At 40.9% G+C, this 27325-nt stretch overlaps 1 protein-coding gene and 1 pseudogene across 1 annotated transcript in view; both read right to left on the reverse strand.

The window, feature by feature from the left end:
* Nucleotides 1-27325, reverse strand: part of RCAN2 (regulator of calcineurin 2) — a 260454-nt gene that overhangs the window by 144227 nt on the left and 88902 nt on the right. The gene's annotated exons all lie outside the window — the stretch shown is intronic.
* Nucleotides 21794-23389, reverse strand: LOC112641829 (heat shock cognate 71 kDa protein-like; annotated as a pseudogene).

Raw genomic sequence — 27325 nt, forward strand, 5'->3', positions numbered from 1 at the left:
TCAAAAGAAAGTGAGTCCCAGAGGAAGGGAGTCTCTTGTGTCTTACCACAAGAGTGTATAGGGGAGCTGGAATCAGCATCCAGGTCTCCCACTGTTGGGATGGTGTTCACTCGATATGTCATCAGTCATGAACATACCCTCACAGTAAGCTACAGTGTATTCACTGCACAATTTAGTGTTGTTTCATGAAGATTGCTTTCTTTGAGTTTATAAGAAATTACTGTTAATTAATTTTCATTGATTGATATGCATTTTAGTTGTTGGCAGGTAAGCTAAAGTTAAGCTACAGAGTCAAGAAAAATGAAACCCAAGAATCTTCTGCTTTTATTGGGCTGGTATTTTATTTTCGCACAGTAAGAACTAACTAGTCCTTAAGCAGAGGAAAATGTATTACTACATTTGTCTCCACACATTTCCTTATCTTCAAATAATGATTCAAAGAAGATGATGATACAGTTTTTTATAATTTAGTAAGACACAAATAAGAGAGACATGGGCACCTACCTAACAGTAGCAAACACAGCCTTAGGGCAGAACTTTTTGACTGAGACCCTTGATATATGAGAAAAGAGAAGATGAGTCCATCTCTGTCTCTCTGAATTTCTATGGTGTGCATAATCATGTTCTATCTGGTACTATTTTTAAAAGATTTTGTTTATTTATCCACAAGAGACACAGAGAGAGGCAGAGACATAGGTAGAGGGAGAAGCTGGCTCCCTGCAGGAAGCCTGATGTGGAACTTGATCCCAGGACCCTGGGATCACAACCTGAGCCAAAGGCAGATGCTCTACCACTGAACCACCCAGGCGTCCCTCTATCTGGTATTATTATTTTAACATTTCATATATATTGCTCCAGCTCTTTAATAGAGAATAATTTTTAATACTTTTAGTATCCAATTCACAAATCATGTTTGTGTCTGTGTGCGTGTGTATTTGTGCATATACATATGGAAAGAGGGGGAGGGAGTGATGCTTAATATTTGCCGTATAAATGAACAGATGAAATATGAGGCTGATAAATTGTAACATCCACAACCACTTTCAGCCCTATGAATCTAGGCTTTTATTTTATTTTTAAAAATGATTTCTTGATTCCATAGGTCTAACACGAAAGAAGCTTAAATTTTGACAATGAAAATAAATGAAACCAGTGTGGAAATTTCACCCCCTCCTATTTTATTTTATTTATTTATTTATTTTTATTTTATTTATTTTTATTTTTTTATTTTTTTCCCTCCTATTTTAAACTTAAATTCATTAAGCCTGCCTGTTTGCCTGATATAGTCCAGCATTTTTCTTTTTTTTTAATCAAACTATATTTCTAGCAATAGAATTTAGAATATAAAGAACACTCCATATTTATGCTCCTCTGTTAAGGTTCAACAAACTTTTAAAATAAAGAGCCCCAGAGGAAACTATCTTGGGCTTTGCAGGCCATAGAGTCTCTGTCAAAACTATTCAACTCTGCCAATCACAGTGCAAAAATCACCAATACATAGGCAATATGTAAAAGAATGGGTGTGTCCATGTTCTGGTAAAACTTAACTTACAGAAACTGAAGTTTAAATTTCATATCATTTTCACATGTCATGAAATATACTTCTTTTGATTTCATTCCCAATCATTTAAAAATGAAAAAAAATGTTCTTAGCACAAAGACCAAACACAAACACGAAGTTGGCCAGATGTGGCTCATAGGGATTGGGCAGTGAACCTCTGTTCTATGACATTCCCACCTGTTCTGCTTGCCACATCTTTCTTTTCTTCTCATCTATGAATTTCTTTTCATTCTCCAGTGTGTGGCTCAAATACCATACTTTCTGGAATAGGTATCCATTCCTCTCAGAGGTTCCCCACGCTTCTTCCTTTCTGCTCCCCAGAACCTTTGGTTCTGTCCCCAAAGAGAAACTTGATAGACTCAGTTTTGTCTGCTGTTACGTACAATCTTCATAATATGATTCTCTGTGATCCTATGTCTAATTCCTCTCTTCCCCCTGCTACACAATGCCTAACACAGAATCAAGACTCAGTAAATGTTTATTTAATTATAAAAATCAATGCCTTGCCTCTTTCCAAAACCTACCTAGAGAATTGATAATGAAGTCAAAGCAGAGTGCTGAGACCACACAACTTGGGGTGAACACATCATAGAAGATGATGCCACCACTGAGGCTGGGCTCGGAGACACAAAGGTGACAGTTACAAGGTCTTATCAGAAAGGAGGAAAGAGCAGTCAGTCCCTGGGTGGCTCAGTAGTTGAGCATCTGCTTCTGACTCAGATCGTGATCCCAGAGTTCCACATCAGGCTCCCCGCAGGAAGGCTGCTTCTCCCTCCACCTGTGTGTCTCTGCCTCTCTCTCTCTGTCTCTCATGAATAAATAAATAAAATCTTAAAAAACAAAAACAAACAAACAAACAAAAAAACAAAGAAAGGAGGAAAGGGACCACATTAACAGAAGCAAAGTTCTGTTATATTTCCCCCTGGCATTAGGTTTTAAAAGCATTTGTTCATGCGGAAATTTGTGCAGGGCATTTGGTGGCAGCCTAGATACTGTCCTGTATGACAATTAATACTGCAAAAAAAAATGTGATTTTTACATTGGGAAATGCAAAGGCAATTCCATGAAGAAAAAAGATCCTAAGATGCTGCTTTCTGAGCTCTGATTTGAAACAAAGACAGAACTTAGAACCTACCCAAGGCAGACTTGGGGACCCACATCCTCCAGCCCATCTTCCTTAATGCTTCTTCTTTAGAGTCAGAGACTCACGGTTGATAGGCTGGAGGTCCCAGGCTAGATCTCTGGCAAGGGCTGGCATTTCAATGAGAACCTATCCATAAAGTCGCTGGTGGGCTCAAAGGGGAAGCCTGATGCTCCTTAACCACTGGTTGAAGCATTTAATTAAGACCCCAGAGATCTCCTCCAAATAGCCTAGTGGAAGTGGTTCTAGCCTGGAAAATGTTCAGAGCGGGCAATGCCCCATAATGGCAGGAGGAACACTTCCATATGCTTTTCTAACATGACTAAATCAGAGTAGCATAACTCCCAGTGGAACAGGCAGGGTGAGTCAGCTGTGAAGTGTAGTTCCAAAAGAAAGAACAAGGGACTTGGTGTGCAGCACTATTTATTATTAACTAACCGAGGAAGACCATCAGAGCCAAGAACCCAGCTGTCTCTTTCTGGCAGAAGTTAGCTCCTGGGGCAGAGGGCCTCTTGAGGTCACTCCCAATCTGTGCTATCAATACTATTTAGTTGGCATAAATAAGGATCTTCCTGCTTGTTACAAAGCATTTGCATTCACTCTATCTAAAATTGTATCAGCCCATTAGGGGACAAGTTACAAAGATGAAGGCTACATCTTGGCCAGCCTGGGAGATCAAGGAGGAAAGAAGGGTAGAGGGTGGTAGCTCAGAGCACAAAATGGGGAGTCGGCAAGACCCCAGAAGTTCAAACCCCTATATGACCAACTTATTAATTATAAAACCTTGGGTTGCTCTATCTGCTCCATGCTTCCAATCCCCAATCTACAAAATAGATACTGACAGTGATCTCATAAAGTCATTGTACGATTAAAAGAATTACCACATGGGAACCACAGGGACACTCAGAAAAATGTAGGCTACTCCTCTAATTATCTGCATCCCCACAGTATTGGTCACAGCAGTTGGCACACTGCAGGCACTAACTGAATATGTGCTGATAGATTAGCAAATTTCTTGCCATGAAACTGATGGCCATTCATTTGCTAGTCATGGTGCCAGTTCAGAGATGCTGAGATTGGCCTCAAAGATGCCATGAGTTTCTTGATTTGTTTATAAATAGTCAAGGCTTCTCATTTATAAACTGCTTCTTATGAGTGAGTAAACACGAGACAAGGAATGGAATGTGACGAAAGACAACTTAACCAACATTACTCAGCATTGACAGCTGGAGCTACAGGCTGCTCAACGAAGCCAGCAGATACCTGGCCCAAGGCCTAAGCTGCTCAAAAAATGGTGGGTGCGATTATGATCATCATTCTACGGCTTAAGCTTGAAATCCAGTATTCTGGTGATCCTGTCCAGATCGAAATGCAGGGTTTATAGGAGTATTAACCACCTGGGATTCATATAAATCCCGTACATATTGAGATGTATGGACTTGAGGATGGTTCGATGAGTCCTGTATTCTCAAAACAGTTACTTATAAACTGTGAAGCTAACAAGAGCTGCCATCTTTGGTTGGTTCTGCAGGTTGTACACTGCACAAGCTTCAGGGCACCAGCCACATGAACCAGGAGGCCCTTAGGGTTATGTAGTGTACAAATCAATGCCACAGCAGCCCTAATAACAGTGCTCAACTATGAAAATTTACTCCTTGTTGAAGATACTGAACCCAGAAGAGAAGTTTCTTAAGAACACAACTGGTATCCATTTTAATTAGATGTCTGACAACAAGTTGGCTTACTGTGCTGACAGAGAGTTGATTCTTTTGGAAAACTGCATCAATTATACTTTGGGTGTATCTACAGGCTTCTGAACCTAAAGTAAACATTGCATCAATTCATTTGATTAGAATAGTGGTGTGACACATGAAATGGGCCTCCCAGGGTATGGTAGCCAAGTGTGGACACAATGTGCTTTGTAAATATGATATGATTACTCACGCAAATGTGTTCTGGCCCTAGTTGAGGTGCACATGGATCTAGAAAATAGATGGCAGTGGAGTGAGCATCACAAAACCAAAAAGGATAAAGAAATCTCCATCAGGGAGAACAGAGCTGGCTCATTATGTGGGTAAGTGAAACATGGGCTAGAAAAAGAGCCTCCTTGCTGCTGGGGATGAGAGGCTGATGTTTCCAGGCACCACACTCTCCAGACACCAGATACCTGTCTCCAAAAATGATTAAACTGCTCTAGGTCTCTAGAGCGCCATCCAAGAGACAAGGGGTTCTGGAAAGCATGGCTAGGCACCACAACTACATCAGCTCAGTGACAGTGAACCTTTTAATGATTCTGGGGATAGAACACAAAATTATAAGCTCCAGATAAATGAATTGTGATGGTTTAAAGTATTTTTTTCTCTGTAACTCATTTTAGCTCAGGCAATCTCATGTAATCCAGTTACAATATGTGTTCATGTTTCCTGATGAATGTGCTTTTTATGGTTTTATAATAGGTCTAAGAAGCATTCTCATTTAAATGAAATGATGTTTGGGGGATTTGAATAATTGTCTCATGATTTAAGCCTGACTCATTATTAAATAAAAATACTAAGTTCTCCTCTCCTTCCTCCTTACCCTGATCTGCAGCCTTAATGGCATCTTGTTCCCAGGTAGAAAATCATGAGGAAGTATGATCATAAGCATGAATGTTGTTATTGATGATGTCCCTATTAAATATAATTAAGCTGCAGGAAATACTCATTTCAGATCACCGTGTCCTTGGACTTGCCCAGGTATCTTGGGGGAAGGACTGCTCGACACTTTTCTTGCAGTTCAGCAGGCAGCAGCATTTCTGCAGCTGAAGGAGAGAAGCCTTTGAAGAAATCTTCCAAAAAGATGTCTCAAAAGGTATATATTGAGTTCAAATGTGTCTGCTTCTGTGGCTATCCCAAAATGGCACTTCTGCAACATCAAAAGCAAAGAATGCAACCCCTCGTGTCAGGTTAGTACACATCTTTAGTCCCTTCTCTGAAATCTTTGGTTGGCACTGGATGCATTTTGGATTTCAGAGTTTTTCATATTCTAAAAGGAATTATGGTGGGTCTGTCAAAAAATACCCCTACCCCCAGAAAGGTGTAGGACATCCCCTGTAATCTAATGGGTTAACATTTCTGCAGTAAACTATAAGAGTTACCCCAAGGGGTAAAGAAAGACTAAGGAGTTCCACACCAGTAGAGGTTGGGATTTGCTGCCAAAGGAGATTGTGCCACACTTCAGGAAGAAACATTCAGTATTCACAGCTTTTTGGATTTCGGTATTCAGCGTATGAGGGATTGATCACCAGCCAAATGTCCCAAGGTGTTATGGCCAAACTGCAGAGCAGCGGTTCTCAAAGTGTGGTCCTAGTGCGGCAGCATCAGCATCCCCTGGGAATATGTTAGAAACCCGAATTCTCAGATCCCACCCCAGACTTACTGGATCAGGAACTCTGGAGTGGGGGCCCACCAATCTGTTAGTAAGTCTTCTGGGGGACTCTGAAACTCACTTCAAGGCAAGAGCCATTCCTGGAAAAGTTCAGCATAAACACTGGCCTAGTAGGAAAGAGAAGTGAGTCCTGGTTAACTAGCTGTGACACATAACCTTTTCCTAAGTCATTTTCCCATCTGCCAAGTGCGGATGGAGTCTATCTGCCCTTTTTGTTTAGCAGGCTTGTTAGGAAGAGGTAAAGAGAAAGCATGTAAAAGGGCCTTATAAACTGTAAGGTACTGTGTATATATTAGTTATTTTAAGAAGGATTAAAACAACATCAGTATTACATGGAACAGAAGTTAATTAGCAGATCAAGGATATATAGTAAGGGAAAATAAGTAATTAAACATGTAAAATGGCACTTTTGTGCCTGGAAAACTGATACAAGAAAAATACACTCTCAGGACGCCTGGGTGGCTCAGTCCATTAAGCATCTGCCTTTGGCTCAGGTCATGATCCTGGGGTCTTAGGATTGAGCCTCGAGTCAGGCTCCCTGCTCAGCGGGGAGTTGGCTTCTCCCTCTGCCTCTCCCCTACTCATGCTTGCACACTCTCTCTCTGAAATAAATAAATAAAATCTTTAAAAAAAGAGAGACTTATGCTCACAATGTTTCCTACCTCAGGTGTCCTGTCTCTGGGAGACCCAGAGTCGTGTTCTCACTCAGTTCACAATATAATACGACAATATGCAAAGAGACTGAACTATATGCAATGAAGGATGTATATGAATGCATTTTCACATGCCCCACCCCATATCATTCCAGAAAAGATAAGTTTGAAAGATAGGTGACATTCTGCTGTTTGGAGCAAAGAGAACAATCCTGAGAAGCAGATATAACGATGGAAAGAGCCAGAGCCAGGAAACCTCTTTTCTAACAAGTGAACAAGGCAGCTGTGGGCAAGTCCCTTGCTCTCTGGGGATCATCTCCCAGCTCTTAGCACTGCTATTCTAGTTTCAGTTGTCTTAGCTGCTTTTTTTTTTTTTTCCAGTTCCTGGTATTAGACTACAAACTAAAGTCAGGGGTGAAAATACAGGAGTCCTGGGGTGCCTGGTTGGTTCAGTCAGTTAAGTGTCCAACTCTTCGTTTCTGCTCAGGTCACGATCTCAGGTTTGTAAGATCAAGCACTGTGTCGGACTCTGTGCTGGCTGTGGGGCCTGCTTGAGATTCTCTCTTTCACCTCTCCCTCTTCCTTTCCTCCCTTTCTTTCTCCTTTTCTAAAGGAAAAAAAGAAAGAAAGAAAAGAAAATACAGGAATCCATTGAGAATCAACATGAGATGAGCTGTCTCCCATTCCATAAACTCAGGTGGAAAGCAGAAATACAAGCTGAATTGGGTTTCAGGGTATTGAGCCTTTATATAGTAATCCTACTGTATATTATGGCTCCACCTTACAGGCAAAGATTTTTATTTGCAGTTATAATGGTTATTGATACTATTAAACAAAAAGTCTCACAAAGGAAAGCTCAGTCCATACAGGAATTCTCCTCTTTTCTGTGGCCACAGTCCAGTGACTGAACTTCAGCCAAGGTCACTGCATCCTCTTCCTACCTGCTCATCTGGGATCAGAGGTGAGAGCATAGTGCTGTCCTATCCAAACTCTCCAGCACTCTGTATCTTATCTGGCAAAGTCATGTCTTCAAGGGCTTTCTTGGCTTCAACAACTACCCTACAAGCCCTCTGAGGCATTGGCTTATATTCTCTAACGCATGCTTTCCAGTTATTACATGCTCATGCAGGAAGCAATATAGTGAGATGGCTAAGGATAGGGTCTGTTGGGCATTAGACTGCCTCTCAATATTTAATTTACACTTTGGTTAATCCATTTAACTTTTCCAGGCTTGATTTGCACAACTGTAAACTGGGAATACTAGTAGCTCCTTTCTCACAATGTGACTGGAAGTATTAAATTACATTCTTTTTTAATATTTTATTTGTTTATTCACTAGAGACACACAGAGAGAGGCGGAGACACAGAGGGAAAAGCAGGCTTCCCACAGGAAGCCCAATGTGGGACTCAATCCCTGGACCCGGGATCATGCCCTGAGCCGAAGGCAAAAGCTCAACCACTGAGCACCCAGGCATCTCTTAATTACATTCTTTGTAATTAGACTGTAATTAGGTAACCTAGACTGCTACCTAGAATAATACCTCACATAGCAAGAGCCCCTGATCGAAATGTGGTGTCCATCTTCTAGCTACTACTTTCCAGCTTCAGTCGTGGAAACTACATTCAACTAAGCCCTGGAATCCTCAGGAAGCCATGGTGAGGCAGAAACCTTCCCCCTCTTTGTTTTTCTTTTTTTTTTTTTAGATTTTATTTTTATTATTTATTCGAGAGAGAGAGAGAGAGAGGCAGAGACACAGGCAGAGGGAGAGGCAGGCTCCATGCAGGAAGCCCGACAACGTAAGACTCCATCCCGGGACTCCAGGATCACACCCGGACTGAAGGCGGGACTAAACTGCTGAGCCACCCAGGCTGCCCCCTTCCCCCTCTTTGAACCAAAGATCATAATACCCATAAGAAGGAAAGCAGTTCAATGTGTACTTTACTGAACTCAAGGAAGTCCAGGGGCACATTGTGCAAATGATGCAAACCCAGCAAAATAAACTCCAGGTGAGTTTAGAGACATCACACTGCCTATCTAGGGTGGTTCTATTAATAAAAGTGCTCTTGGGTGCATGATTTCATTTAAATACTGCTGTGGTCATCTTGTGTTTTTATAAGGTTCTTGTGTTTTTTAAGCAAAATAAGACCACAGAGAAAGTAGTCTAGAGTATCATGTCAAAATAAATTCTAATTGTAGATGAACAGAATAGCCTGTATATGGAAATGGAAGTGCAAACAGAAAGCAGATTTTTCATTACAATTGATTCCCTGGGAACAGGTCAGAAAAAAAAAAAAAAAAAAATAGCCTAAGAAAAATAAACCTCTCTCCTTGACAGGTTCACCATGAAGTTACTTCCTATGGCCTCTAGGTGGTGGACGTGGGCCTGGGGGGTGGTGGTAAATTGTTCACCCTTCAATAGCTACAGAGCTTGGTCTTCCAACCGGTCTTCAGTTTTACAAAGAATCTCCGATAAGCAATATCTGGTGCTAAATGCTCTGTGGGACAAAGGACAGAACCAACCTAAATCCTCTCTTCAAGAAGCTAATAGCCCTGTCTGAGAGAAACAAAGCTAGATTAAGAACTTGAACACAAAATAGAAAGTAACAAAAGTGGTGAGAATGGAGACAAAACACAGGAGGAGTTTATCTTAAAAACTTGGAGAAGCAACCCGGGAAAGCTTTGTGGAGGAGGAGACGTTGGAAGTGTGCCTCGAAGAGAGGAGAGTTGGGAAGAGGTGACTGAGCAAAGAGGGGTGGCAAGGGAGGGCTACCTAGGAGTTAGACACAGCCTAGGCAAAGGCCTAAAGGTGGCCACTTTGCCACTTCCTCTTTCCCAGCCCGTATACCTTTGAAATGAAATAACTCTTCAACAACACCATTTCTTAAATCTTTCTTTTTGGACAAGGAAAGTTTGAGTCCCTTAAGGTCAGAAGCACAGTTCTAGACTGCTAGGTGTTCTTCACTCTCAATATGGTGTCTGAGTCCTGCCACTCAACGCAGACTTACTGAACATACATATGAATTAATGAATGGATGATGTTCTATAAGCTGTGCTGTGCAATATGATGGCTACTAGCCATTGATTTAAACTTAGAGTAATTAAAGTGAAATAAAATTTAAAAATTCAGTTCCTCTGTTGCACTAGCCACTTCTTAAAAGCTCAGTAGCCATGTGCGGCTAGTGACTACCTTCTTGGACAGTGTAGATAGAGAATGTCTCCATCACAGAAAATTCTATTGGTCCTACTACCTAGAAGGTAAGAATTATCTCAAATGTTTATTACTGAGTACAATTTTAACTGTCTCTATATTTGTTTTATGTTTCTCTCTCTCTCTCTCTCTCTCTCTTTCTCTCTCTCTCTCCTTTTCATCTACATGTACTGATCATTTTCTTGTTGGTCCCTCACTTCCCTACTCTGCTGTGGAGTCAGTATGGACCATTGGCTCCTACCATTCTTTCCCAGGCTCCCTAGACACTGGATACCTTAGCAGGAGACTGGGTGCAGTGGGAAGGGGAGGGTCTAGCTCCACACACTCCCCCAACCTCAGCTTTAGGAGGCATCTCTGGGAGTGGCTGCATTTTTCCATATTCTCAGCAGCTTCCTCAGAGGTTCCAGGACTTGCTGGTGGCCCTACTGCTGGGACTGTGGACACCACATCTTCTCCAAGGCCCTTCCTCTCTGCAAGTGCTACTAGAGTCCTGCTTTGTTCATTTCCAGTTTGTGTCATAGCTTCCTGTTCAGCTCCTCAGCGCTTCACACACCTTTCAACTCGTTGTCAGTATTAAACTCCTTCTATTGAACCATCTGCTGTGAGGTCTGTTTTCCTTCCTGGACACTGACCAATATATTACAGTTATCCAAGTATCACATTTGAAGACAAGTAGTTATCAGTGGAAAATTAGCAAATGTGAACTACCTTTGCAGACAAGAAGTAAACCCTGGAGGGACTACATTCCTGTATCTCAGTGCAATATAATTAGTATTAGTTATAGAGAAGACATTTTTATTATCCTAAAACCCACTGAATTTTTGTTAACTTTTATTGCCACTGTTCTAATTTTCTAGAGGAGGTAACCGAGTCTCAAAGAGGCTATATAACTCATCCAATGACGTACAGATACAAAAAAAGTGAAACTCAAAGATAAGTCTGTCCCATGACACAGAACAAATGAGGCCCTGCACAAAAGTAATACATACTATGTGACTCCATTTATAGGAACTTCTAGAACAGGCAAAACTTATCGAGGGTGAAATAAGTCAAACAGTGCTTGCCTCTCGGTGATGGGGAGATTAACTGGGAAGTGATACAAGGGAGCTTTCTGGAAAAGTGGTTTCTTTGGTGAAAGGAGTATGGGGCACATAGTTGTATGTAGATTTGTCCAAATTTTATAGTTAAGATCTCATACTATGATTGTATGTAAATTTTACCTTGCAAATAAAACACTGAAAAAAAATCTAATCTCATGAAACATGAGGAGAGAGGGGAGTCATGGATCAAAGAATATTGGCAGAGTGCTGGTAATGGCTGAAGCTGGGTGACAGGACCCATCATACATGCTGTTTACTTTGTACGTGTTTGAAATTTTCCATAACAAAACATCATTAAAAACCATCCAAAGAATCTCTAGATTTCCCTGAGTTTGAGGCTCTAGCTTTTCCTACCAACCACTTTGCTCCAAAAACGTTTTAGGTCTACTCAAACGTGGGAGGACAATTCCAACCCAAGGAAAATACAGAAGAGAGGTTCAAGTCCACAAGTAGGGGAACTGGGCAACCAACCAGAGAAGCCTCAGCATCCTACGACATGCCAAGGAATTGCTTTCAATAGAAGAAGGACCGTTGCCCTACTCCAAATTTGCATCTTTTCTAACACCATAAATAATCCGCAGGCTGGAAAGGGTAGAGCATGACTGGTAGGAAGAAGGAGAAATGCAAAACATTTGAAAACCCACAAATGAGTCGAAATTCTAGAAGCAGAACATTTTGTAAGCAACTTTAGAGGAAAGTGAAAGAAAAAAAAAGAAGAAAGAAACAAGAAAGAAAGAAAGAAAGAAAGAAAGAAAGAAAGAAAGAAAGAAAGAAAGAAAGAAAGAAAGAACACAAAGAGCCCAAAGACTAAGATCAGGCAAATACTAATTATTTAAAAGAACAAAAAATTTCAAAGGTTCCCCGTGCCCACAGGATGCAGTCTGAACTCCGCAGGAGGAAGGCAAGCCAGATTCTGTGCGAACTGCCAGGGCAGCTTCATCTCCAGTCTCTCCTGGCTCCTTCTCTGCACTCTGTTGAGCAAAAGTTTTGTAGCTATTTGCACTCAGCCTGCTGTGCAGCCTCCCCGGTTTTCCTCCTGCTGTTCCCTCTCACTAGAATGTTCTTCTTCTCTTTCTATTTATTATTTCAGACACAGCTTAGTAATTATTTCCCTCAGGAAGGGTCCCTAGAACCTCAGGTCCCCGCCGCGATGCTCCCACGGCACTAATGATAGTGAAACGATCTGCTCGGGTACCAGCCTCCGCTCCATCCTCAGCTTCTCCATGGCTCCATCCTGTGGATCCTACTTGCAGTACTGTGTTCAGGGTTTAGGGCTCTGCAGGTGCATATAACTATTCTGGAGCTGGTTGTCCTACATGGTGTGTGAATGCAAAGAAAATAAGGTAGTGGCTTTATAGCCTTCCTGAGGCTGCTTGGGACTCATCAATGCCCTCCACCTACTGTCTCCACTGAGTGCAAAAGCCCTCCTTCAATTAGGTTGCCATGTTCTGATGGAGGAATATTTCAAGTGAGTATTGAGATTGCCAAAGAGCCTCTATCACTAGCAGGTCACATGATTTTCGGGTGGAAGCTAAAGGGATGATGGCAAAATTCCTTTATCACATAATAAAAAGTGCTTTTTTCAAACATCCACCTCAATGATCCTTTACCTTACAAAATGATAAGAATAAAGAGAAATAATTGGGCACCTGGATGGCTTGTGGTTGAGCGTCTGCCTTCAGCTCAGGTTGTGATCCTGGGTCCCAGGATCCAGTCCTGCACTGGGATCCCACAGGGAGCCTGCTTCTCCCTTTGCCTGTGTTTCTGCCTCCCTCTCTCTGTCTCTCATGAATAAATAAAATCTTTTTAAAAAACAAAAAAATAAAGAGAAATAACACCATTATTCAAGCCCAAGTGAAACTGAAAATTGACCAGACCACTCTCTTTGAATGAATTCTGGTTAAAATATTTAAATGTTAAGTGTTTGCTAGATGTTACCAGCAAAACCATTGAAAGTGAGACACGGGAAAACCAGAAGGGGTTTTCAAGGCAGTTGATGTCAAGAATGATCTTATTCAAGTGGAAGAATCTTGAAAAAAAACTCAGGGTGGAGAGAAAAAACACAAATTCTGTGTCACTGACTGTAACATTGTGAAACTGTTCCAAGTCCCACCTGACAACTTTGTTCAAAACTGTTACTATTCTATAAATCACAGACAAAGGGAGCACCAAATATACTGTATGAACAGGACAATGTTTCCACTGTACTTGTGGTCCTTCTAGAACACTGATTCAAACCCTAGGGCCAAGGCTCTCTAAATAGAAAATCCAACCTTTTTACTTTGCTTTACATAAAACATAACTATAGGTAGGTTCTCTGTGGAATGTGACATTTGAAATTTTCCTATTCTCTTTTGAAGCTTTTTACATAATGCATTTATGTTTAGTTATTGATCTGTTATCATTAAAAATCCAACAAACCTAGGAATGGCCACATGAGTGCCATCTCTTTCCTTCTTCAGAGGGCAATCTGCTCTGTTCTTAGGGCCACATTTCAAATCTTGAGAGCAAGAGCTAACAAAACCACAGAGTTGGGCTAGATGACTGTAAAAGCTGGAGGATTCATAGCCCATTAAACTACCAATCACAAGAGTATTGATTGCTGGAAGATGTCAACTCAGAGGACTGTAGCAGGTCAGTGAGATGACAATACAGAGTGTGCTTACTATGCTCACTGGTAACACAGAGGCAGAGACGAGGCAGGCTTTGAAGATGGGTGCTAATGTATAGTAGATTCTCAGGAATCACTGATTGAGTACATGAATGAACAAAAAAGAATCAAGATTCAAAAGTTTTCAATAGGCTTAAATTGTAGGTCAAAAATCCAGATGAAATATAAAGGGGATAAATGTTAAGCTTTGCCAAATGGTGGACATTTTACCTCACAGAAATAAATGCAATGAGGATTTAGGAGATATCTCAAATAGTAGCTGAATAGATAATCATATGATGTGATCTAAAAAATGTGGGCTTCAGCCATGTTATGAAGGTCAGAGCAGAAACAGAGCCCCTGGAGCTGGCCATGGCCAAGCCTCATGGTGCCCTGTCTTCAGAGTTAGGGAGACACTCCTAAAAGGAGCTCTGCTTAGGCTCTGGGGTGGTGCAAAGGCAAAGCACCAGTAAGAGTCTGAAAACTGTGTCCCCGGAAGACAACTCAGGGGACTGACCATTCTTAGTCTGGAAAAAAGACTTACTGGGGGCATGAAAGCTGACTTCAGCTATTTAAAATTTGAAGTGCCATCAAGTAGACGATGAACTAAATTATATTCTTAAACTGAGCAAGTATTATTAAATGTCTGTATTTACAAAGTCCTCATTTTACAAATATTGACTACTCATCACTTCCGTGCCAAGCACTGTCCTAGATACTGGGGAAAGGCCTCTGCCTTCATGAAGGTAACATTTAATGCATGACGGGTCAGACAGCCAATAAACAGAGAATAATTTCTAGAAGGATGAAAGTGTATGTGATGTGTGCTTCACAGATTTGCCTTTGAATCCAGTAGGATATGCTTATTCTTTGATTCTTTGTTGTTCTATTAAGGAAATAAACATAGACTGTAATTCAATAAAAGGAAGAAACTTCTTCCAACAGAGGATGGACTCTGTCAAAAAAGTAGGGAACTCTACCGTTGGAAACGTGAAAAACAAAATCTGCATTGCCATCTTTTAAGGCTGTTGTGGGGAAGTACTGAGGATGAGTTCAAAATGGATCAATGGTCCCAAAAGCTTTGGATTTCCTAGACCAGTACAATTGAAAACACAGCAGGTGCAATAGAAGATCACCAAGTTTTTTATATTTCTAAGTACATTAATAGAAACCCTACTATTATTAACACCTTCTCATTAAAGAAAGGTCATTTTTAAGGGCTTACAAAAAAAGAATGAAACAATATCAGAATAAAAAGCTCTCTAAATAAATTTGGTTATATTAAAGTTTCATAACATTGGGCTTACTTTTCTAATTTTGCAAAAGACCATCAAAAATCTCATTGTAAGACTAAAATAGTCCAGAGCCTAAAATTTGAAAACAGAATCATATGACCTTGAGATTCTTCCTAATAGTTGTCCAAGGAGTACGCACTACCAAAATTTAGTACATTTGTTTAAGTGTGGGGTTTTGGAGCTGGTGTCTGTGAATTTAAAGCCACAGCTCAAACTAGCTACAGGAAAATTACTTAAATTTCAGTTTCGACTCCTCTGACAATGGGGATAATAACATTACTGACTTGTGATGCCATAAGGATTTACTGAGGGGCGCTTGGGTGGCTCAGTTGGTTAGGTGTCTGCCTTCAGCTCAGGTCATGCTCCCAGGGTTCTGGGATTGAGCCCCAGGTCAGGTTCCCTGCTCAGTGGGGAGCCTGCTTCTTCCTCAGCCTGCTTATGCTTTCTCTCTCTTCCCCTCCCCCACTAAATAAATAAATAAATAAATAAATAAATAAATAAATAAATATTCATTGAAATAATGCAAACAAAACACCCAGGAAAGTGAGTGGAATGTAGTAATCATTTAATAAAAATGCAGTGACTGCTCCTTTTTCTCAGGTCTTCTAACCCAAGGGAAATGGTGAGCTTAGGGGCATTTCTTACAGATAATGGGTCAGTACACAGTATTTTCTAAATACTCCAATTTTGCATGAAGAAATATATTGTCTTAGGGCGCCTGGTTGGTTGAGCATCTGACTCGGGTTTCGACTCAGGTTATGATCTCAGGATCATGAGATTGAGCCCCAGGGCTGGCTCCACTCTGGGCATGGATTCTGCTTAGGATTCTCTCTCTCACTCTGCCCACCTCCTCCCACCTCTCACCCACACTTTTGCCTGCACACTCTCTCCTAAAAAAAAAAAAAAAAAAATTAAAGAAGTAGATTGCTTTATTTGGCAGGTAATACTTGAACCTTGCCCCCATTGCCAGAGAAGTAGACAAGCATCATGGCTGGTTCCTAAAGGGATGGTTTTCTCTTCCTCCTCCACATTATTCATTTCCCTAAGCTCCTGCCTCTGCCTTCTGTTACCTACCTTCTCTGGCACTTACTGGCTTCTCCATAGAATGCCTGGCCCCTTATTACTTTTTTTCTTGCCTCTTGGAGCCTCTTTCACATTTTTTCTTTTTCTGCTTTATTTTAGTTTGTCTTTGTCTAGTCTGTGGTGATTGGTGGAGCTTCCCACATTCTCTCCATATTCTCTCTTTCACCTGCCTGTTTTCTCCCCAGTCTCCCAGTGGTACAGCTTCCCCTCACCTCTTCCCCACCCTGCCTGCTGCCACCCCCAGAATGGCCAATCTGTTAGCAAACTTTCAGAGTAAATCAACAAATCTTGCTCCATTTCTTTGGCAGGCAATGGAACATGTCTGAATGCTGTGGAAATGTGTAGGTTCTTAGGCCTGTGACTTCAAGTCTGAATGCTAAGTAATATGCAAGATGACTTACATGTTTGAAAGCTGAGCCACCAGTGAACTTTCCATGGCTCATGCTTTGTGACAGTGCCCTGCAGTGTCTATTCAAAAGGATGCACTGTTCTAACAATAGCTAATGCTTCTCTTGTTTGGTAAGGAAGTGATACTGCGTTGTTATTAACAGTGATCAGATTTAAGTCCTTGACAGGTGCTGAGCACCCTAGAATTCAAGAACTCTATTCGTCAGCAGCAGTAAATCTAGACAAAAAGGTGCCAAAATAAGGTCTTCATACACAGGTCTTAACCGAGAGACGTCAGTGGAGTGTCTATGATTTGGCATTTGCGTAAATTAAAATGTGCTGAATAAGGCCTGCATTACTTTTCATTAGTGCCTAATGCCAGTTCCACATTTATGACTTATTATTTCAAAATGTGGCTGGGCATGCTAGGAGAATAAAAGCATGGTGTGGTATAATTCTTGAACACAGTCCAATGGATAAAAAAAAACTGGTCCAAAAGTTAGGACACAGATTCAAGTTGGAGATTTCTCATTATAGACATGGTTACATATAACTGATTCTTCAAGATCTTCACAGAAAAGTGGAAGTTTCTCCCTGCCTGAGATACTGCTATGCTCTTTATTCATGCCCTCTATTTTTCTTTTCCTTTTAAATTTTTTATATAAAAAGTAAGTCACATGGGACCTTGTGGGATACTGTAAGACTTTTTGCTTTTAGCCTCAGTTAAATGGGAGCCAATGGAGTGTTGTGAGCAAAGGAGACAGAGGATCTGCTTTACCTTGTAAACAGCATCTTTCCCATTCCCGTGTGGGGATCAGAGCGAAAAGAAAGACTATTTAATAGGCAATTGCAGTGATTCAGGGAAGAGGTGATGGTGGCGTGGATCCACCAAGGCAGAAGCAGTGAAGACGGTGAAAATGGTAGGAATCCTTTATTTTGAAGGAGCAGTAAATGGGGGCGCCTGGGTGGCTCAGGCATCCAACTCTTGATTTTGGCTCAGGTCATGATCTCAGGGCTGTGAGATCGACCCCCACATCAGGCTCCATGCTCAGTACAGTCTGCTTAAGATTCTCTTTCTCCCTCTCTCTCTGCCCCTCCCCCTATGCACTCTCTCTGTCTCCCCTCCCCCCCAAAATGAATAAATAAATCTTAAAAGAAAAAAAACAGTAAGTGAATTCCTGGATAAACTGGTTGTGCCTTACAAGAAAAAGGGAAGAATCATGGGCGACTGTAAGAATTTTGGCCTGAATAACTAGAAGGAAGAGTTGCTATTTCCTGAGATGGGGAACACTTGAGAGAAGTTGCCAGGGGGTCATGATGTGCTGGTGGGATGCGTCATGAAATTGGCTTTAGATATGTAAAGCTTGAGAGGCCTTGATGTAGGTAGGGATGCCAAGGAGCAGATTAAGATCCACGCTGGGATCTCAGAACAGAAATCCAGGTCAGATACATGTATTCAGGGGTCATCAGTGCATCCATGGTATTTAAACTGTGAGAAGGGAGGGTGCTAGGGAAAGAGGAAAGGTAGATCCAAGCCTGAGTCCTGAGCACTTAAACTTGAGGCTGAGGAAAGGAAGAAAAGTCAGTGAAGGAGCAAGCATAGGCCGCAGGTAAGGTACAATTCCAAGAACCAGACGGAAAAAATGTTGCAACAAGGAAGGATCAGCTGTGTTAAAGGCTGATCTCTTAAATACATTAAAAAACCCCACCCTATTTACATATGGAATCAGATTCTATTACTCCTCTCAAAATAAAATAATACATCTAACCTTAATTACACATTTCAAATCAAAATATCAAGGCTAATTCTTCAATACTCATATGCCAGACTATTTCAAACACCTTTAATAACACATAACTACAAATCAAATTGATGACAAGATGCATTCCTAAACTTAGCACAGAAGCATTAAGGCTACGGAGGTTGGCTCTGTTTCCTTCAGCATCTTCTGTGGGTTGTAAAGTTATTTTTTCAAATTTAGGAAGAAACACCCTACAGGGGGTGCCATGTTCCTTAGGTCAAAGATTCAGGACACTTATTTATCGTCAAACTTAGTAGCAAGACATGGGATCTGAGAACTGTGCTTCAAAGCTGATTCTGCCCAGATTCCAGATGAACAAGCTGGTTCCTTTCTAATTGTTTTGGTCTGTGTACTATGTCAGCAAGGGATCCTATGCCCAGTGCTTCTGGCTGGGGTTAGTTTCAGAGCTTGGCATATCATACATTTCCTAGAATATATTTCTAGTTATACCTTAGACCATTTTTCATCATAAGCTTATCTCAATGTTTTATCACCTAATTTCGGTAGAAGACATTCTGCACCTTTAACCAAGTTGTGGCCAGTTTCTTTTCCCTCTCAATTAGATTCACCTAATGTCTTTGTTCCCTGATTGAATTCCACATTCTTTCCCTGTCTTTCTTCCTGGATCTTGGCCATAGTTTTAGAATCACTTTTATTAACAAGAGAAGATTAAATTTAAGGTCTATGGAAGCAGGAGAACTAAGCACAGATTGAATTTTTTTATTCCAGAGAGTAACACTGAGGGTTACTGGTGCAGGGTTTGTCAAAATGGTGTTCAGAATTATAAACAATGCACAGCTTACTCTTATTTAGCTGTGAGGACACCACACAAAAGGGCTACCAACTCAGGGATGTGGGCCAGAAGAACCATAAAGGTAAGTCAATAATGCCTCACTCATTCAAAAGACATTTATCTGGCACCTTGACATGGAGTCAATACCTGTGTCCCCCCAAAATTCATGTTTTGAAAGCATACCCTCAATGGGATAGTATGAGGAGGTGGGGTCTTTGGGAAGTAATTAGGTCAAGAGGGTGGAGCCCTCATGAATGGGATTAGTGTCCTTTTAAGGAGAGACACGAGACCTTACTCCATCTCTCTGCTCTCCACCATGTGAGGACACAGCAAGAGTTTGGCCATCTGCAAACCAAGAAGGGGGTCCTCACCAGACTCTGGATGTACCAGCATCTTGGTCTTGGGCTTCCCAGCCTCTAGAACTTTCCGAAATACTTTGTTGTTTAAGCCATCCAGTCTGTGCTATTTTGTTATAGCAGCCAGAGCTGACTAAGACACACCCACCGTTGGCTTGGCACTGTGGACTAGGTGTCAGGCAGGGCTGAGATGCTGGGTGTCCACTGGCATGGCCCAGTTGATAATTTACAGCTGGTATCTATTCTGATTGGTCAGTCATTGTTCTATATGGGCTGTTACATGTAATGAATATCATCCACGATGCTAGAGATACTAAAGGGAATAGGATACCTTTCTATCTTTTAGGGATTTTTTGTTTGTTTTAATGATTTCCAAGAGATAGCTCCCCTTTCTGATCTCAGTTACAGCAACCTTTATGGTCAAATGGTCAACAGTAACCTAGGGTATACTTGCTAGGCTTGTTGAAGTTAACTGCATTTAACCACAAATGCCCTAGTACGACTTCATTTATGTAATATTCTAAAACTGACAAAATTATAGAGATGGGAAACAGATCAGTGGCTCCCAGGGTTTTGGGGTCAGGCCAGAAAGGATCATCCAGAGGAGTTCTCATGCAGTGATGGAACAGTACTCTATAGAGCTCATGGTGGGTATACAAATCTCCACATGTGAGAACCTTTCATAGAACTACACACACACACACAGAGTGAATATATGTAAAATTGCCGAGAGCTGAGTGAATTCTGTAGACTAGTTAATAGTATAATCCCAATGTCAATTTCTTGGTTTTGATAAAGCACGTTGGTTAAGTACAATGTTATCTTTGGGGAAAGCTGGAGAAAGGGTACATGGGATCTCTCAGTACTATTTTTGTAACTTACGAGTCCACAATTATTTTTTTTAAAAAAAGGTAAGGAAAAAAATCATGTTTTCATTCATTAAAGACAATAATAATAGACCTTTTATCTGTAAATAAATTTATGTCCTATGATATTAGAAAGTTTCCATTTTAAGTCACTCTTCTGTCCCCAAACAAGTAGCTTTTGATGATCACCTAAGCCATGCATCCTCAACCAGCAATGAGTTATTAATGCCACATCTTTATTTACATAACTTCTTTGTTCATAAAATTAGTATGTGCACAAATCTTTTAAATTTTGCATTCTCTTTTATATAGAGTTTCTAATACTAGGAAAATATCCTACAAGTAAACAGGCTCATTATTTATGTACTACAAAACTTAGGAATAAGCACATTTATCACAGCATAGTTTATGATGGCAGAAAATTGGAAACAATCTAAATATTCAATTAAGAACATTTTGACAGACACCCAGAATTGACAAATTGAAGCCAATCAAAATGTTATTGTAGAAGAATACTTAGTAATCTGGAAGGCTGTCCTCAGTGTTTTGCTAAGTGAAAAAAGTTCTTAAATAGGGTATAGAACAATATGTATGCACATGTATTTGCATAGGGAACAAAAGATATTTAAATGTTAATAGTGGTTTTTCTCTGTGTGATGGATTACAATGGTTATTTTTTTGAATTATTTCCATTTTCTAAAATGTCAACAGTGAATATTTATTACTTTTGTAATAAATATAAAATTTAAAAAATAATGCATATATTAAATCTAGCTCTGTATAGATAGACTAGTGTTTCTAAACTGTGGTGAGTGGCTGGAGTTCCACAAATTTATTCAAAGTGGTCCATGACTACCACTTAGGAGAATGTTTATTTAATTTGCTGTTTTAATTAAGATGACAACCTTAACATAATAATATAGACATATTCTGGATTATCTGGATGGTCATGGTATATCAAAGATGACCAGTACCCATATTTGCATTTATTTTTATGTCTGCAAGGTGGACAAGTACTACTACTCTAATTCTCACTGATTAATGAGAAAAGAAACCAAGTCAAATATACAGGTGATGTATTTGTAACTGGTAAAGGCCACAGCCCACTGCACAGATTAGGGTTTGCAGAATTTCCAATAGAGAAAGTCCTGGAGAATACCAGACATGCCAAACTCAAAAAAGAATGTGTGTCAGCATTCAGTGCCCAATTCACAATGCCATCAGTGATTAAACTGTAGCAAAGAGTATCATCAGTCACACTAAATTAACCAGTGTTTTACAGACATTGTTTTTAGTTTTTATTGTATTTAATGTTTTGGTCTATGTGAAAGCAATAGGGATTCTGTGCCTATTTGTTTTGTTTGTTTTGTTTTTTGGTGCCAATTTTAAATACAGTTTTACTTAAGACATGGCACTTTCCACTTATAATACAGTAACTTATAAAATGAAATGTTTATTTCCTTTCCCTGCACACATATTTCATATTCAAGTATCAAGAGTGCCCTGTTTATTTACTATAGCAGCTTGACTTTAAAATTGCCGTGGAATTCACTAAAAAATTGGGTCCTTCAAATGTTTTGTGTGGAAAAAAGCTCGACCTATTCTCAGGTTGGCTTAACCAACCTCTTCATTGGTGAGCTTGGAGGAGGTACCACCAGATGGAGGGGCTCCACCATCAGGATGTCCCCGGGCATTCCCCCTGGCATGCTTCTTGTCCTCCGGTACAACTTGGGAATGATGGGGTTGCACACTTTCTCCAGTTCTTTCTGCTGATGTTCAAATTCTTCCTTCCCTGCAGTCTGGTTCTTATCAAGGCCGTTGCTGACGTGATTTATCAAGAATCTTCTGTTTGTCCTCATGTGCCCTGAAGCTTTTATCTTCAACGGTGGCTTTCATGTTGTCTGTGTAAGATTCAAGCAAATTCTTGGAGGTTGTCATCCTTGGTTATGGCACCCTCACCATCATAATCCTGAATGAGCACACCAGGCTGGTTGTCAGAATAGGTAGTGATGGTCTGCATCTGTTTGGTAGGAATGGTAGTATCGCACTTGATGAGGACCATCATGACTCCTCCAGCAGTTTCAAAGCCAAGAGAAAGAGGAGTGACATCCAATAGCAGTGAATCCTGAGCATTTTCAGATTTGTCTCCAGAAAGGATAGCTATCTTGACAGCTGTGCCATAAGCAACAGCCTCATCAGGGCTTATGCTCTAATGCAGTTCCTTTCCATTGAAGAAGTCTGGCAGAAGTTTCTGAATCTTGGGGTATGGGTAGAACCACCTGCAAGGACAATATCATCGATCTGAGGCTTGTCTAGCTTGGCATCCCAAAGGGCTTTCTCTATAGGGTCCAGAGTGCCATGGAATAGGTCAGCATTTAATTCTTCAAGTTGGGGACAAGTCATAGAGGTATGGAAGTCAATTCCTTCATACAAAAAAAAAAATTCCTTCATACAAAGAATCAGTCTTACTACTGGCCTGGGTGCTGGAAGAAAGTGTATGCTTAGCACGTTTGCAAGCAGTCTGGAGGTGACGGACTGTCCTCTTGTTCTCATGGATGTCCTTCTTACATTTGCGTTTGAACTCTGCAATAAAACGGTTGACTATTTGGTTGTCAAAGTCTTCTCCACCTAAGTGAGTGTCTCCAGCTGTAGATTTGACCTCAAAGATCCCATTTTCAATAGTGGGGACTGAGACATCAAAAGTGCCACCTCCTAAGTCAAAGATTAGCACATTTCTTTCAGCTCCAACCTTTTTGTCTATGTCATAAGCAAACAGCAGTAGCAGTTTGGCTCATTGATGATGCTAGGTATACTGAGACAAGCAATAACTCTAGCATCTTTGGTGACCTGATGCTGAGAGTTGTTAAAGCAAGTGGGTAGTGTGACAACTGCATTGGTAACAGTCTTCCCACGGTATACTTCTGCGATTTCCTTCATCATTGTCAAAACCATAGAGGGCACCTCCTCTGGATAAAACTGTTTCTCCCTTGTATTCTACTTAGACCTAGGGCCTACCAGCCTCATTTGCCACCAGGAAGGGCCGATGCTTCATATCAAACTTGACAACAGCATAGTTGAATCTTTGTCCAATCAGGCATTTCATCAAAAACTGTGTTGGTGGGGTTCACTGAAACTTGATTCTTTGCAGCATTGCTGATTAATCATTCGGTGTCAGTAAAGGCAACATAACTTGGGGTAGTTCCATTTCCCCAATCATTAGCAATTATTACCACTTCTATGCTTGAAGACACCCACACAAGAGTAGCTTCTAGAGAGCCAGCAGGGCCTTTGATGAGATCCGGTGTCTATTGAGTTTTGTGTTGTATTCACTTAAGTAGCATATTGTGAAAAATAATACATTCAAATCTAGAAAAATCTTTTTTCCTTTTTGAAGTATCTGCACACTATTCAGGTTTGATAGGCACTATTCTAGAACCAAATGTGCTCCCCATTCATGCACACAGCACCTTTATTTTTTTTTTAAGATTTTATTTATTATTCATGAGGGACACACAGAGAGAGGCAGAGACAGGCAGAAGGACACGCAGATTCCCTGAGGGGAGCCTGATGCGGGACTAGATCCCAGGATCCCGGGATCACACCCTGAGCCAAAGGCAGACACTCAACCACTGAGTCACCCAGGCACCCCCACACAGCACCTTAAGAAGCTACATTAATAAACTCAGGGTGCTAAGATGTCACTTGATCTTGTGCACTGACCCTCCTAACATCATGTCACTAACAGAGTAGATCCAGTTCCAAAAATTGTCTGCTGTATTATTTGGAACCTCAAATACATGCTTCTTCATAAAAATTATATTAAAAACCATGTTAGGATCTCAGATCAGTTGACCAAAGCCCGTATAATATAAAATGTTCTTGGGCCAGGAAGAATTGATGTGTCCTGGGGTATATTTTACTGTATCCCAAAGATTTTGAACGGTTGTATCTTCATTCTCATTAGTTTCCATGAATCTTTTTAATTCTTCCCTAATTTCCTGGTTGACCCTTTCATCTTTTAGCAGGATGGTCCTTAACCTCCACGTGTTCGAAATCCTTCCAAACTTCTTCCTGTGATTTAGTTCTAATTTCAAAGCATTATGGTCTGAAAATATACAGGGGACGATCCCAATCTTTTGGTATTCGTTAAGACCTGATTTGTGACCCCGTATGTGGTCTATTCTGGAGAAAGTTCCATGTGCACTTGAGAAGAATGTGTATTCAGTTGCGTTTGGATGTAAAGTTCTGTAAATATCTGTGAAATCCATCTGGTCCAGTGTATCATTTAAAGTTCTTGTTTCTTTGGAGATGTTGTTTGCTTAGAAGATCTGTCGATTGTAGAAAGCACTGTGTTCAAGTCACCAAGTATAAGTGTATTATTATCTAAGTATGTCTTAACTTTGGTTATTGATTGATATACTTGGCAGCTCCCACATTCGGGGCATAAATATTGATGATTGCTAGGTCCTCTTGTTGGATAGATCCTTTAAGTATGATATAGTGTCCCTCTTCATCTCTTACTACAATCTTTGGTATAAACTTTAATTTATCTGATATAAGGATGGCTACCCCTGCTTTCTTTTGAGGACCATTTGAATGGTAAATGGTTCTCCAACCCTTTATTTTCAGGCTGTAGGTGTCCTTCTGTCTAAAATGAGTCTCTTGTAGACAGCAGATAGATAGGTCTTGCTTTTTTATCCAGTCTGAAACTCTGCACCTTTTGATGGGGTCATTAAGCCCATTCATGTTCGGTGTTACTATTGAAAGATATGAATTTAGTGTCATCATGATACCTATTCAGTCTGGGGTATATTTTTAAAATCCAAGTTTTTCCTTCCTTATTCACAAGACCAGGAAACACTTTATGGTACAGGTTTTGGAGCTGTCCTTATCTTCTGCTTCATTCTAACCCTACCTCTTTCCCAAATCTAGTAACTCTTCCTGTTAAAAGTATCCCCTGCTGCAAAACAAGAGCTCTCATACATTCATATAACTGCCCAGTTTACAAACAGCTTCACACCACCTGTCTTACTAACTCCTAATATCACAGCAGCTTGATAAATAAGCATTAAAAATTCTCATTTTGTAGATATCAAAACTAAGTTTCAGAGAGGTTAAGTGGCTCTCCCAGGGTCAAATAGCTAGTAAGAAAACAGATGTAGAAGCACTTGATTCCAAGAACCTGAGTTTTCTCCTCCCATTCTCAATAATAACTCACAACTATTTTTCTTTCTTAGGTCATTAGGAGGAAAAATGTTTAATTAACAAAACTTGCTTCAAATGACTAATAGACCTAGCTCCCTGAGATATTTGCATTTTCAAAGCAGAGTGCCAGGCTACCCAAATCTATAACATGGAGATCAGCAGGAAAGGTGTACTCATTTCCTAGAGTTGCAAATTAGCACAAATTCAGTGACTTAAAACAACATAAATGCATTCTCTCACAGTTCTGGAAGCTAGAGGTTTGACATCAAGGTGTTGGTAGGGCTGGTTCCTTCTGGAGGCTCCAGGGGACAGTCCCCTTCTGAACCTCTATCCTAGCTCCTGTGGCTGCTGGCCATCCCTTGGTGTGTGTTGGCTTGTAGACTCATTGCTCCAATCCCTGCCACCATGTTCACATCACCTTCTGTCTGTGTTTCTCCCCCTCTCCTTTCCTCTCCTCTTCTCAGGACACTTGTCATTGGACTTGCAGCCCACGCTAGTCCGGGATGATCTTATCTTGAGATTTTTAACTTAATTATATTTGCAAAGCCCTTTTCCCAAATAAGACCCATTCACAGGTTCCAAATGGACTTATCTTTGGGGGAGGGGCACAATTCAAACCATGACACAAGGCTCAGTGCAAAGTGAACTTTCTCGTTTGTGGAACACCTGAGACAACTCAGCAATCCTATATACCACCCATTATCTCCTAGCCAAAAACAAATATCCTTCATCTGGAAATTTCCTCCAGGCTCTGAATTTCACCTCTGGTTTCTACTTCTAGTCTTTGGTTCCCCATGCTTCTGTATTCTGCCTAAAACTGAAATTTCCCCGCTTCCTTACCCATTCATATGATCACCTCCACTAGGAGGGCAGCCTGGTTTTCACTGATTTCTCAACCTGGCATGGTCTTCCACTGTCGTTGGCATTTGCTAAAGCCCACTGGGTCCAGGCTTTCTGGAAAGCTCATTCCCCACCGTCTCTTACCCTCAACTACCATTTGTCTTAGGCCAGAATGCTAACACTGGGGAGACATGACTGGTTATTCTTAGAGGTGAAGGCAGCCTGGCCCTGCCTAGGAGTCAGTCTCTCTCATTAGTTCCTGACAGTTGATGCTTTTCATTGCTTCTTTCTCTTACCGATGCCCTCACATCAGCCATCTCCTCCTGTGGCCCGGAAACCCCAGGGTTTCTTCTACGTTCCACTGCAAGTAGGGGGGACCTGGCCCAGAGGCTCCCATGGCCACTATCTCATAGCAGTGGGGGAAGTAAGGCAGTACTGGCTGTTTTCAAGGGAAAAAAAATGACCAATATGTGTAAGAGAAGAAGGTTTCCTTTTGTCTCAGACCCTATTCTCTATGGGCCGATGGTGCTTCTTGAAATATATCCTCCACTGACCACCCGATGAGAAACATTCATAATTGTTAAACATCCACCTTTCTGAGCCAGATCCTAGGCCACCATAACAGAACCTCTGGGAAAGGACAGAGAACTCTGTTTTTTAGCAAGTTTCCTAGGAGTTCTTCTACACACTAGATTCTGAGAACTGTCACCCAGTATAATCAGAAGTCCAAAGCACAGCCATGCTTCCTGGTATTTAATTAGGCACCTTCTGTTCCTTCACTGAGCCATTCTTACAGCACAACATTGCCCACAGGTTCAGATCACACCCTCATGACTCTAGAATGACCTTGTCTCCTCCATTCTTCCCACTTGGGCAGGAAGCAGCCCACAGGCTTCTCTCTTTCTGCTTCATTTTTGGGGAATCCGCTGCCCATCCGTGCTACTGGGCCATTGCCAGC

Source organism: Canis lupus, chromosome 12 (assembly GCF_003254725.2).
Source record: "Canis lupus dingo isolate Sandy chromosome 12, ASM325472v2, whole genome shotgun sequence".
Lineage (NCBI taxonomy): Eukaryota > Metazoa > Chordata > Mammalia > Carnivora > Canidae > Canis > Canis lupus.